Source organism: Amphibalanus amphitrite, unplaced genomic scaffold, assembly GCF_019059575.1.
Source record: "Amphibalanus amphitrite isolate SeventyFive unplaced genomic scaffold, NRLGWU_Aamphi_draft 000279F_arrow, whole genome shotgun sequence".
Classification (NCBI taxonomy): Eukaryota; Metazoa; Arthropoda; class Thecostraca; order Balanomorpha; family Balanidae; genus Amphibalanus; species Amphibalanus amphitrite.
In genome coordinates, this window is record NW_024881774.1 from 488,338 (window position 1) to 503,758 (window position 15,421).

The window sequence follows — 15,421 nt, forward strand, 5'->3', positions numbered from 1 at the left end:
GTTTTCTTCGAAGCCGAGTCTGCTTCACCAACACCGAGAAGCTCGAGGGGCGCCACGTTACAAGTGACCTCAAATAGCAGAATATGTGTTTGACGAACATCCCATCGATGATTTTCAATGAAATGCATTTTACTCGATTTTACAACGCATTTCTTGAAATTCCTGTAAACGGTGAAAATTCGACATTTGACCTGATCTGTGACGTCATCGGTTTGACCTAGGTCAATGAAATTGGGTCACAAGGTAGTTCCCTGGTAGGGCTATCCAACACCGTTTGCCGCTTGTCGCTATGTTGCGTGGTTTTCGAGACCTTAGGGGGGAAACTGCCCCCCCCCCCCCAGCAGGGCGCGTTGCTCGGCAGACCCCAGCGGGGCGCGGGTTAAAGGGAGATTATGAGCTTTCTTTTTTCTTAAATAAAAATTACTCGACATCTATACTATTTCTACTGTAGTTTCTATAAAATATGAAAATTTCCTAGCACATTTTCGTATGTGAAAAAGGTTTTTATTTTTGCAAAAAAGAAGCAGTACTTGCAGTACTTGTAACACCCACCGAAATGCGTTGTCCTTCTCTATAAAAAAGTCGCAGTATATGGCGCTTTTGTTTCAAACAGCGACGCTTGGGTTTTTGTTTATGTTATCGCCTTGTCGTTGCTTGGTTGTAAGGATTCTAATTTGAATTAGAGTCAATTCGGTTTAGAATTAATTAGATTCTAATTCGGGGGTACATAGTGCCTACTCTTCACGTGCATATAGTTGCATCATATTCACATTCAGATTCGCGTGCACATTCGCGGACCCCTTCGATTTGGCTGAAAATTGCACAGCAGATAGACCATGAGCTCCTTAGTGCAAAAATCACCTTTTTATTTACCGACATTAAGTATTTTCCAAGTAATTCACGTATGTTTTACTAGTACAATATTCTGGTTAGTAAACTTCCCGGAAAAATCGGACCTCATCAAATTTCAAGAAAATTTCAGAAATGATTAAGACTCAGTAGTTCTTTACAAAAAACTAATTTGCATCAAACACGGTCGCACAGTTTTCTCAGGAGAAGTCTCTAAAGTTCAAGGTCGTTCAAGGTCATGCGATTTTTCTCACTTTTTGGAGTCGTTTTACACGTGACAGCTTCGTATTTATGAAGGACATTAGCTATACATACTGCAATAACAATATACTTAAGCACCAGAGGCATTGTTAGACCAAAGGGCGAAAAACAGTCGATAAACCTATTGAGCAAAGCCAAGAGGCAAATACAAGTGATATTCAGATTTCTCGTCCTAAAGTGAACTTGCCGGACCCCTCCGATTTCGTTCAAAGTCACAGGAATGATGCTCCTTGACCTCCTGAACACGAAAATAGTGCTCCTTTTGAACGACATCAAAGACTTTTCCAGATATACGCATGCGTGCACATTCAAATTGCATATGTTGCATATGGCACGTTGGGCGGACCCCTTCGATTTCGCTCAAAATCACAGGAATGATGCTCCTTGACCTCCTGAACACGAAAATAGTGCTACTTTTGACCGACATCAAAGACTTTTCCAGATATACGCATGCGTGCACATTCAAATTGCATATGTTGCATATGGCACGTTGGGCGGACCCCTTCGATTTCGCTCAAAATCACAGGAATGATGCTCCTTGACCTCCTGAACACGAAAATAGTGCTCCTTTTGACCGACATCAAAGACTTTTCCAGATATACGCATGCGTGCACATTCAAATTGCATATGTTGCATATGGCACGTTGGGCGGACCCCTTCGATTTCGCTCAATATGACAGGAATGATGCTCCTTGACCTCCTGAACACGAAAACAGTGCTACTTTTGACCGACATCAAAGACCTTTCCAGATATACGCATCCGTGCACATTCAAATTGCATATGTTGCATATGGCACGTTGGGCGGACCCCTTCGATTTCGTTCAAAATCACAGAAATGATGCTCCTTAACCTCCTGAACACGAAAACAGTGCTACTTTTGACCGACATCAAAGGCTTTTCCAGATATACGCATGCGTGCACATTCAAATTGCATATGTTGCATATGGCACGTTGGGCGGACCCCTTCGATTTCGTTCAAAATCACAGGAATGATGCTCCTTGACCTCCTGAACACGAAAGTAGTGCTCCTTTTGACCGACATCAAAGACTTTTCCAGATATACGCATGCGAGCACATTCAAATTGCATATGTTGCATATGGCACGTTGGGCGGACCCCTTCGATTTCGCTCAAAATCACAGGAATGATGCTCCATGACCTCCTGAACACGAAAACAGTGCTACTTTTGACCGACATCAAAGACTTTTCCAGATATACGCATCCGTGCACATTCAAATTGCATATGTTGCATATGGCACGTTGGGCGGACCCCTTCGATTTCGCTCAAAATCACAGGAATGATGCTCCTTGACCTCCTGAACACGAAAATAGTGCTACTTTTGACCGACATCAAAGACTTTTCCAGATATACGCATGCGTGCACATTCAAATTGCATATGTTGCATATGGCACGTTGGGCGGACCCCTTCGATTTCGCTCAAAATCACAGGAATGATGCTCCTTGACCTCCTGAACACGAAAATAGTGCTACTTTTGACCGACATCAAAGACTTTTCCAGATATACGCATGCGTGCACATTCAAATTGCATATGTTGCATATGGCACGTTGGGCGGACCCCTTCGATTTCGCTCAAAATCACAGGAATGATGCTCCTTGACCTCCTGAACACGAAAATAGTGCTCCTTTTGACCGACATCAAAGACTTTTCCAGATATACGCATGCGTGCACATTCAAATTGCATATGTTGCATATGGCACGTTGGGCGGACCCCTTCGATTTCGCTCAATATGACAGGAATGATGCTCCTTGACCTCCTGAACACGAAAACAGTGCTACTTTTGACCGACATCAAAGACCTTTCCAGATATACGCATCCGTGCACATTCAAATTGCATATGTTGCATATGGCACGTTGGGCGGACCCCTTCGATTTCGTTCAAAATCACAGAAATGATGCTCCTTAACCTCCTGAACACGAAAACAGTGCTACTTTTGACCGACATCAAAGGCTTTTCCAGATATACGCATGCGTGCACATTCAAATTGCATATGTTGCATATGGCACGTTGGGCGGACCCCTTCGATTTCGTTCAAAATCACAGGAATGATGCTCCTTGACCTCCTGAACACGAAAGTAGTGCTCCTTTTGACCGACATCAAAGACTTTTCCAGATATACGCATGCGAGCACATTCAAATTGCATATGTTGCATATGGCACGTTGGGCGGACCCCTTCGATTTCGCTCAAAATCACAGGAATGATGCTCCATGACCTCCTGAACACGAAAACAGTGCTACTTTTGACCGACATCAAAGACTTTTCCAGATATACGCATCCGTGCACATTCAAATTGCATATGTTGCATATGGCACGTTGGGCGGACCCCTTCGATTTCGCTCAAAATCACAGGAATGATGCTCCTTGACCTCCTGAACACGAAAATAGTGCTACTTTTGACCGACATCAAAGACTTTTCCAGATATACGCATGCGTGCACATTCAAATTGCATATGTTGCATATGGCACGTTGGGCGGACCCCTTCGATTTCGCTCAAAATCACAGGAATGATGCTCCTTGACCTCCTGAACACGAAAATAGTGCTACTTTTGACCGACATCAAAGACTTTTCCAGATATACGCATGCGTGCACATTCAAATTGCATATGTTGCATATGGCACGTTGGGCGGACCCCTTCGATTTCGCTCAAAATCACAGGAATGATGCTCCTTGACCTCCTGAACACGAAAATAGTGCTCCTTTTGACCGACATCAAAGACTTTTCCAGATATACGCATGCGTGCACATTCAAATTGCATATGTTGCATATGGCACGTTGGGCGGACCCCTTCGATTTCGCTCAATATGACAGGAATGATGCTCCTTGACCTCCTGAACACGAAAACAGTGCTACTTTTGACCGACATCAAAGACCTTTCCAGATATACGCATCCGTGCACATTCAAATTGCATATGTTGCATATGGCACGTTGGGCGGACCCCTTCGATTTCGTTCAAAATCACAGAAATGATGCTCCTTAACCTCCTGAACACGAAAACAGTGCTACTTTTGACCGACATCAAAGGCTTTTCCAGATATACGCATGCGTGCACATTCAAATTGCATATGTTGCATATGGCACGTTGGGCGGACCCCTTCGATTTCGTTCAAAATCACAGGAATGATGCTCCTTGACCTCCTGAACACGAAAGTAGTGCTCCTTTTGACCGACATCAAAGACTTTTCCAGATATACGCATGCGAGCACATTCAAATTGCATATGTTGCATATGGCACGTTGGGCGGACCCCTTCGATTTCGCTCAAAATCACAGGAATGATGCTCCATGACCTCCTGAACACGAAAACAGTGCTACTTTTGACCGACATCAAAGACTTTTCCAGATATACGCATCCGTGCACATTCAAATTGCATATGTTGCATATGGCACGTTGGGCGGACCCCTTCGATTTCGCTCAAAATCACAGGAATGATGCTCCTTGACCTCCTGAACACGAAAATAGTGCTACTTTTGACCGACATCAAAGACTTTTCCAGATATACGCATGCGTGCACATTCAAATTGCATATGTTGCATATGGCACGTTGGGCGGACCCCTTCGATTTCGCTCAAAATCACAGGAATGATGCTCCTTGACCTCCTGAACACGAAAATAGTGCTCCTTTTGACCGACATCAAAGACTTTTCCAGATATACGCATGCGTGCACATTCAAATTGCATATGTTGCATATGGCACGTTGGGCGGACCCCTTCGATTTCGCTCAAAATCACAGGAATGGTGCTCCTTGACCTCCTGAACACGAAAACAGTGTTACTTTTGACCGACATCAAAGACTTTTCCAGATATACGCATCCGTGCACATTCAAATTGCATATGTTGCATATGGCACGTTGGGCGGACCCCTTCGATTTCGTTCAAAATCACAGGAATGATGCTCCTTGACCTCCTGAACACGAAAACAGTGCTACTTTTGACCGACATCAAAGACTTTTCCAGATATACGCATCCGTGCACATTCAAATTGCATATGTTGCATATGGCACGTTGGGCGGACCCCTTCGATTTCGTTCAAAATCACAGGAATGATGCTCCTTGACCTCCTGAACACGAAAACAGTGCTACTTTTGACCGACATCAAAGACTTTTCCAGATATACGCATGCGTGCACATTCAAATTGCATATGTTGCATATGGCACGTTGGGCGGACCCCTTCGATTTCGCTCAAAATCACAGGAATGATGCTCCTTGACCTCCTGAACACGAAAACAGTGCTACTTTTGACCGACATCAAAGACTTTTCCAGATATACGCATGCGTGCACATTCAAATTGCATATGTTGCATATGGCACGTTGGGCGGACCCCTTCGATTTCGTTCAAAATCACAGGAATGATGCTCCTTGACCTCCTGAACACGAAAATAGTGCTCCTTTTGACCGACATCAAAGACTTTTCCAGATATACGCATGCGTGCACATTCAAATTGCATATGTTGCATATGGCACGTTGGGCGGACCCCTTCGATTTCGTTCAAAATCACAGGAATGATGCTCCTTGACCTCCTGAACACGAAAACAGTGCTCCTTTTGACCGACATCAAAGACTTTTCCAGATATACGCATGCGTGCACATTCAAATTGCGTATGTTGCATATGGCACGTTGGGCGGACGCCTTCGATTTCGTTCAAAATCACAGGAATCATGCTCCTTGACCTCCTGAACACGAAAACAGTACTACTTTTGACCGACATCAAAGACTTTTCCAGATATACGCATGCGTGCACATAGTCGTTTTGAGTCTAGAAGCTTCTGGTGGGCACTTCTAGAAGCTCGACGAAAATGCGGTTCTAACATGTTGTAGCCACGTCAATTTTGCATCGACTGACACTAGAAACTTGAAGATCAATTAAGTCGTTTTGAGTCTAGAAGGTTCTAAAGAGGCCAATGTTTGGCTGTACACCCCGCAAGTGGTCTTTAGGCATACGAGTCAATTCAGAGGTCAACTTAACGGTCTCTCCTGCCAAAACTAAGAAAGATACAGAAATCCGATTACCGCCATTCGATAGTCTTTGAATGTATCTATAACATATAGGAAATTCAAGGTCTTGACGTTTTTAGTCTGGCCGCCAGATGGCGCCAAATTTGACATATATTTGCGCCACCTGGTGGGCAGTTGTAGAAGTTCGACGAAAATGCAGTTCTAACATGTTGTAGCCACATCAATCCTGCATCGAATGACACTAGAAACTTGAAGATCAATTCAGTCGTTTTGAGTCTAGAAGCTTCTAAAGAGGCCAATGTTTGGCTATAAACCCCGTAAGTGGTCTTTAGGCATACGAGTCAATGCAGAGGTCAACTTAACGGTCTCTCCTGCCTAAACTAAGAAAGATACAGAAACCCGGTTACCACCATTCGATAGTCCATGAATGTATCTACAACACATAGGAAATTCAAGGTCTTGACGTTTTTGGTCTGGCCGCCAGATGACACCAAATTTGACATATATTTGCGCCACCTGGTGGGCAGTTGTAGAAGCTCGACGAAAATGCGGTTCTAGTATGTTGTAGCCACATCCATTCTGCATCGACTGACACTAGAAACTTGAAGATCAATTCAGTCGCTTTGAGTCTAGAAGCTTCTAAAGAGACCTATGTTTGTCTATGCACCCCTTAAGTGTTCTTTAGCCATGCGAATCAATTCAGAGGTCAACTTAACGGTCTCTCCTGCCTAAACTAAGAAAGATACAGAAATCCGATTACCGCCATTCGATAGTCCTTGAATGTATCTATAACATATAGGAAATTGAGGGTCTTGACGTTTTTGGTCTGGCCGCCAGATGGCGCCAAATTTGACATATATTTGCGCCACCTGGTGGGCAGTTGTAGAAATTCGACGAAAATGCTGTTAGCCACGTCAATTCTGCATCGACTGACACTAGAAACTTGAAGATCAATTCAGTCGTTTTGAGTCTAAAAGCTTCTAAAGAGACCAATGTTTGGCTATACACCCCTTAAGTGGTCTTTAGGCATACGAGTCAATACAGAGGTCACCTTAACGGTCTCTCCTGCCTAAACTAAGAAAGATACAGAAACCCGATTACCACCATTCAATAGTCCTTAAATGTATCTACAACATATAGGAAATTCAAGGTCTTGACCTTTTTGGTCTGGCCGCCAGATGGCGCCAAAGTCGACATATATTTGCGCCACCTGTTGGGCAGTTGTAGAAGTTCGACGAAAATGCGGGTCTAACATGTTGTAGCCACATCAATTCTGCATCGACTGAAACTAGAAACTTGAAGATCAATTCAGTCGTTTTGAGTCTAGAAGCTTCTTAAGAGACCAATGTTTGTCTATACACCCCTTTAGTGGTCTTTAGGCATACGAGTCAATACAGAGGTCAACTTAACGGTCTCTCCTGCCTAAACTAAGAAAGATACAGAAACCCTGTTACCACCATTCGATAGTCCTTGAATGTATATACAACTTAGAGGAAATTCAAGGTCTTGACGTTTTTGGTGTGGCCGCCAGATGGCACCAAGCTTGACATATATTTGCGCCACCTGGTGGGCAGTTCTAGAAGCTCGACGAAAATGCGGTTCTAACATGTTGTAGTTGCGTCAATTCTGCATCGACTGACACTAGAAACTTGAAGATCAATTCAGTCGTTTTGAGTCTAGAAGCTTCTAAAGAGGCCAATGTTTGGCTATACACCCCGTAAGTGGTCTTTAGGCATACGAGTCAATGCAGAGGTCAACTTAACGGTCTCTCCTGCCTAAATTAAGAAAGATGCAGAAACCCGGTTACCACCATTCGATATTCCTTGAATGTATCTACAACACATAGGAAATTCAAGGTCTTGACGTTTTTGGTCTGGCCGCCAGATGACGCCAAAGTTGACATATATTTGCGCCACCTGGTGGGCAGTTGTAGAAGCTCGACGAAAATGCGGTTCTAATATGTTGTAGCCACATCCATTCTGCATCGACTGACACTAGAAACTTGAAGTTCGGTGTAGTCGTATTGAATGTGGAAGCTTCTAAAGAGACCTATGTTTGTCTATGCACCCCTTAAGTGGTCTTTAGGCATGCGAGTCAATTCAGAGGTCAACTTAACGGTCTCTCCTGCCTAAACTAAGAAAGATACAGAAATCCGGTTACCACCATTCGATAGTCCTTGAATTTATCTATAACATATAGGAAATTCAAGGTCTTGACGTTTTTGACGTTACCAAGCGAATAACAAAGCTAAGGTCTCCAACGATTCCCCGATTCACGGACTACCTTCGCCAAGGTTCGTGACCTACAAGGTCATGACCTTCCAGGTCAATATCAATGTTAAACGACGGGAACCGCTCTGCACGCCGAAGTTAGCGACAGATTTCCAAAGTTGGAAATCGGTCGCTAACTTCGAAGCTAGCGACCGATTTCCAACTTTGGAAATCGGTCGCTAACTTCGGCGTGCAGAGCGGTTCCCGTCGTTTAACCTTGATATTGACCTGGAAGGTCATGACCTTGTAGGTCACGAACCTTGGCGAAGGTAGTCCGTGAATCGGGGAATCGTTGGAGACCTTAGCTTTGTTATTCGCTTGGTAACGTCAAAAACGTCAAGACCTTGAATTTCCTATATGTTATAGATACATTCAAGGACTATCGAATGGTGGTAACCGGATTTCTGTATCTTTCTTAGTTTAGGCAGGAGAGACCGTTAAGGTGACCTCTGTATTGACTCGTATGCCTAAAGACCACTTAAGGGGTGTATAGCCAAACATTGGTCTCTTTAGAAGCTTTTAGACTCAAAACGACTGAATTGATCTTCAAGTTTCTAGTGTCATTCGATGCAGAATTGATGTGGCTACAACATGTTAGAACTGCAATTTCGCCGAACGTCTACAACTGCCCACCAGGTGGCGCAAATATATGTCAAATTTACCGCCATCTGGCGGCCAGACCAAAAACGTCAAGACCTTGAATTTCCTATGTGTTGTAGATACATTCAAGGACTATCGAATGGTGGTAACCGGGTTTCGGTATCTTTCTTAGTTTAGGCAAGAGACCGTTAAGTTGACCTCTGCATTGACTCGTATGCCTAAAGACCACTTACGGGGTGTATATCCAAACATTGGTCTCTTTAGAAGCTTCTAGACTCAAAACGACTGAATTGATCTTCAAGTTTCTAGTGTCAGTCGATGCAGAATTGACGTGGCTACAACATCTTAGAACCGCATTTTCGTAGAACTTCTACAACTGCCCACCAGATGGCGCAAATATATGTCAAATTTGGCGCCATCTGGCGGCCAGACCAAAAACGTCAAGACCTTGAATTTCCTATATGTTATAGATACATTCAAGGAATATCGAATGGCGGTAACCGGATTTCTGTATCTTTCTTAGTTTAGGCAGGAGAGACCGTTAAGTTGACCTCTGAATTGACTCGCATGCCTAAAGACCACTTAAGGGGTGCATAGACAAACATAGGTCTCTTTAGAAGCTTCTACATTCAATACGACTACACCGATCTTCAAGTTTCTAGTTTCAGTCGATGCAGAATGGATGTGGCTACAACATATTAGAACCGCATTTTCGTCAAGCTTCTACAACTGCCCACCAGGTGGCGCAAATATATGTCAGTTTTGGCGTCATCTGGCGGCCAGACCAAAAACGTCAAGACCTTGAATTTCCTATGTGTTGTAGATACATTCAAGGACTATCGAATGCTGGTATCAGGGTTTCTGTATCTTTCTTAGTTTAGGCAAGAGAGACCGTTAAATTGACCTCTGCATTGACTCGTATGCCTAAAGACCACTTACGGGGTGTATAGCCAAACAATGGTCTCTTTAGAAGCTTCTAGACTCAAAACGACTGAATTGATCTTCAAGTTTCTAGTGTCAGTCGATGCAGAATTGACGTGGCTAACAGCATTTTCGTCGAATTTCTACAACTGCCCACCAGGTGGCGCAAATAAATGTCAAATTTGGCGCCATCTGGCGGCCAGACCAAAAACGTCAAGACCCTGAATTTCCTATATGTTATAGATACATTCAAGGACTATCGAATGGCGGTAATCGGATTTCTGTATCTTTCTTAGTTTAGGCAGGAGAGACCGTTAAGTTGACCTCTGAATTGACTCGCATGCCTAAAGAACACTTAAGGGGTGCATAGACAAACATAGGTCTCTTTAGAAGCTTCTACATTCAATACGACTACACCGATCTTCAAGTTTCTAGTGTCAGTCGATGCAGAATGGATGTGGCTACAACATACTAGAACCGCATTTTCGTCGAGCTTCTACAACTGCCCACCAGGTGGCGCAAATATATGTCAAATTTGGTGTCATCTGGCGGCCAGACCAAAAACGTCAAGACCTTGAATTTCCTATGTGTTGTAGATACATTCAAGGACTATCGAATGGTGGTAACCAGGTTTCTGTATCTTTCTTAGTTTAGGCAGGAGAGACCGTTAAGTTGACCTCTGCATTGACTCGTATGCCTAAAGACCACTTACGGGGTGTATAGCCAAACATTGGCCTCCTTAGAAGCTTCTAGACTCAAAACGACTGAATTGATCTTCAAGTTTCTAGTGTCATTCGATGCAGAATTGACGTAACTACAACATGTTAGAACCGCATTTTCGTCGAGCTTCTAGAACTGCCCACCAGGTGGCGCAAATATATGTCAAGCTTGGTGCCATCTGGCGGCCAGACCAAAAACGTCAAGACCTTGAATTTCCTCTAAGTTGTAGATACATTCAAGGACTATCGAATGGCGGTAATAGGGTTTCTGTATCTTTCTTAGTTTAGGCAGGAGAGACCGTTAAGTTGACCTCTGTATTGACTCGTATGCCTAAAGACCACTAAAGGGGTGTATAGACAAACATTGGTCTCTTAAGAAGCTTCTAGACTCAAAACGACTGAATTGATCTTCAAGTTTCTAGTGTCAGTCGATGCAGAATTGATGTGGCTACAACATGTTAGACCCGCATTTTCGTCGAACTTCTACAACTGCCCACCAGGTGGCGCAAATATATGTCGACTTTGGCGCCATCTAGCGGCCAGACCAAAAACGTCAAGACCTTGAATTTCCTATATGTTGTAGATACATTCAAGGAATATTGAATGGCGGTAATCGGGTTTCTGTATCTTTCTTAGTTTAGGCAGGAGAGACCGTTAAGGTGACCTCTGTATTGACTCGTATGCCTAAAGACCACTTAAGGGGTGTATAGCCAAACATTGGTCTCTTTAGAACCTTTTAGACTCAAAACGACTGAATTGATCTTCAAGTTTCTAGTGTCATTCAATGCAGAATTGATGTGGCTACAACATGTTAGAACTGCAATTTCGCCGAACGTCTACAACTGCCCACCAGGTGGCGCAAATATATGTCAAATTTGCCGCCATCTGGCGGCCAGACCAAAAACGTCAAGACCTTGAATTTCCTATGTGTTGTAGATACATTCAAGGACTATCGAATGGTGGTAACCGGGTTTCGGTATCTTTCTTAGTTTAGGCAAGAGACCGTTAAGTTGACCTCTGCATTGACTCGTATGCCTAAAGACCACTTACGGGGTGTATATCCAAACATTGGTCTCTTTAGAAGCTTCTAGACTCAAAACGACTGAATTGATCTTCAAGTTTCTAGTGTCATTCGATGCAGAATTGACGTGGCTACAACATCTTAGAACCGCATTTTCGTCAAACTTCTACAACTGCCCACCAGATGGCGCAAATATATGTCAAATTTGGCGCCATCTGGCGGCCAGACCAAAAACGTCAAGACCTTGAATTTCCTATATGTTATAGATACATTCAAGAAATATCGAATGGCTGTAACCGGATTTCTGTATCTTTCTTAGTTTAGGCAGGAGAGACCGTTAAGTTGACCTCTGAATTGACTCGCATGCCTAAAGACCACTTAAGGGGTGCATAGACAAACATAGGTCTCTTTAGAAGCTTCTACATTCAATACGACTACACCGATCTTCAAGTTTCTAGTTTCAGTCGATGCAGAATGGATGTGGCTACAACATATTAGAACCGCATTTTCGTCGGGCTTCTACAACTGCCCACCAGGTGGCGCAAATATATGTCGATTTTGGCGCCATCTGGCGGCCAGACCAAAAAGGTCAAGACCTTGAATTTCCTATATGTTGTAGATACATTTAAGAACTATTGAATGGCGGTAATCGGGTTTCTGTATCTTTCTTAGTTTAGGCAGGAGAGACCGTTAAGGTGACCTCTGTATTGACTCGTATGCCTAAAGACCACTTAAGGGGTGTATAGCCAAACATTGGTCTCTTTAGAAGCTTTTAGACTCAAAACGACTGAATTGATCTTCAAGTTTCTAGTGTCAGTCGATGCAGAATTGACGTGGCGAACAGCATTTTCGTCGAATTTCTACAACTGCCCACCAGGTGGCGCAAATATATGTCAAATTTGGCGCCATCTGGCGGCCAGACCAAAAACGTCAAGACCCTGAATTTCCTATATGTTATAGATACATTCAAGGACTATCGAATGGCGGTAATCGGATTTCTGTATCTTTCTTAGTTTAGGCAGGAGAGACCGTTAAGTTGACCTCTGAATTGACTCGCATGCCTAAAGAACACTTAAGGGGTGCATAGACAAACATAGGTCTCTTTAGAAGCTTCTACATTCAATACGACTACACCGATCTTCAAGTTTCTAGTGCTAGTCGATGCAGAATGGATGTGGCTACAACATACTAGAACCGCATTTTCGTCGAGCTTCTACAACTGCCCACCAGGTGGCGCAAATATATGTCAAATTTGCCGCCATCTGGCGGCCAGACCAAAAACGTCAAGACCTTGAATTTCCTGTGTGTTGTAGATACATTCAAGGACTATCGAATGCTGGTATCTGGGTTTCTGTATCTTTCTTAGTTTAGGCAAGAGAGACCGTTAAATTGACCTCTGCATTGACTCGTATGCCTAAAGACCACTTACGGGGTGTATAGCCAAACAATGGTCTCTTTAGAAGCTTCTAGACTCAAAACGTCTGAATTGATCTTCAAGTTTCTAGTGTCAGTCGATGGAGAATTGACGTGGCTACAACATGTTAGAACAGCATTTTCGTCGAATTTCTACAACTGCCCACCAGGTGGCGCAAATATATGTCAAATTTGGCGCCATCTGGCGGCCAGAACAAAAACGTCAAGACCCTGAATTTCCTATATGTTATAGATACATTCAAGGACTATCGAATGGCGGTAGTCGGATTTCTGTATCTTTCTTAGTTTAGGCAGGAGAGACCGTTAAGTTGACCTCTGAATTGACTCGCATGCCTAAAGAACACTTAAGGGGTGCATAGACAAACATAGGTCTCTTTAGAAGCTTCTAGACTCAAAGCGACTGAATTGATCTTCAAGTTTCTAGTGTCAGTCGATGCAGAATGGATGTGGCTACAACGTACTAGAACCGCATTTTCGTCGAGCTTCTACAACTGCCCACCAGGTGGCGCAAATATATGTCAAATTTGGTGTCATCTGGCGGCCAGACCAAAAACGTCAAGACCTTGAATTTCCTATGTGTTGTAGATACATTCATTGACTATCGAATGGTGGTAACCGGGTTTCTGTATCTTTCTTAGTTTAGGCAGGAGAGACCGTTAAGTTGACCTCTGCATTGACTCGTATGCCTAAAGACCACTTACGGGGTGTATAGCCAAACATTGGCCTCTTTAGAAGCTTCTAGACTCAAAACGACTGAATTGATCTTCAAGTTTCTAGTGTCATTCGATGCAGGATGGATGTGGCTACAACATGTTAGAACTGCATTTTCGTCAAACTTCTACAACTGCCCACCAGGTGGCGCAAATATATGTCAAATTTGGCGCCATCTGGCGGCCAGACTAAAAACGTCAAGACCTTGAATTTCCTATATGTTATAGATACATTCAAAGACTATCGAATGGCGGTAATCGGATTTCTGTATCTTTCTTAGTTTTGGCAGGAGAGACCGTTAAGTTGACCTCTGAATTGACTCGTATGCCTAAAGACCACTTGCGGGGTGTATAGCCAAACATTGGCCTCTTTAGAACCTTCTAGACTCAAAACGACTTAATTGATCTTCAAGTTTCTAGTGTCAGTCGATGCAAAATTGACGTGGCTACAACATGTTAGAACCGCATTTTCGTCGAGCTTCTAGAAGTGCCCACCAGAAGCTTCTAGACTCAAAACGACTATGTGCACCCATGCGTATATCTGGAAAAGTCTTTGATGTCGGTCAAAAGTAGTACTGTTTTCGTGTTCAGGAGGTCAAGGAGCATGATTCCTGTGATTTTGAACGAAATCGAAGGGGTCCGCCCAACGTGCCATATGCAACATACGCAATTTGAATGTGCACGCATGCGTATATCTGGAAAAGTCTTTGATGTCGGTCAAAAGTAGCACTGTTTTCGTGTTCAGGAGGTCAAGGAGCATCATTCCTGTGATTTTGAGCGAAATCGAAGGGGTCCGCCCAACGTGCCATATGCAACATATGCAATTTGAATGTGCACGCATGCGTATATCTGGAAAAGTCTTTGATGTCGGTCAAAAGGAGCACTACTTTCGTGTTCAGGAGGTCAAGGAGCATCATTCCTGTGATTCGGAACGAAATCGAAGGGGTCCGCCCAACGTGCCATATGCAACATATGCAATTTGAATGTGCACGCATGCGTATATCTGGAAAAGTCTTTGATGTCGGTCAAAAGTAGCACTGTTTTCGTGTTCAGGAGGTCAAGGAGCATCATTCCTGTGATTTTGAGCGAAATCGAAGGGGTCCGCCCAACGTGCCATATGCAACATACATATGCAATTTGAATGTGCACGCATGCGTATAGCTGGAAAAGTCTTTGATGTCGGTCAAAAGGAGCACTATTTTCGTGTTCAGGAGGTCAAGGAGCATCATTCCTGTGATTTTGAACGAAATCGAAGGGGTCCGCCCAACGTGCCATATGCAACATATGTAATTTGAATGTGCACGGATGCGTATATCTGGAAAAATCTTTGATGTCGGTCAAAAGGAGCACTATTTTCGTGTTCAGGAGGTCAAGGAGCATCATTCCTGTGATTTTGAGCGAAATCGAAGGGGTCCGCCCAACGTGCCATATGCAACATATGCAATTTGAATGTGCACGCATGAGTATATCTGGAAAAGTCTTTGATGTCAGTCAAAAGGAGCACTATTTTCGTGTTCAGGAGGTCAAGGAGCATCATTCCTGTGATTTTGAACGAAATCGAAGGGGTCCGCCCAACGTGCCATATGCAACATATGCAATTTGAATGTGCACGCATGCGTATATCTGGAAAAGTCTTTGATGTCGGTCAA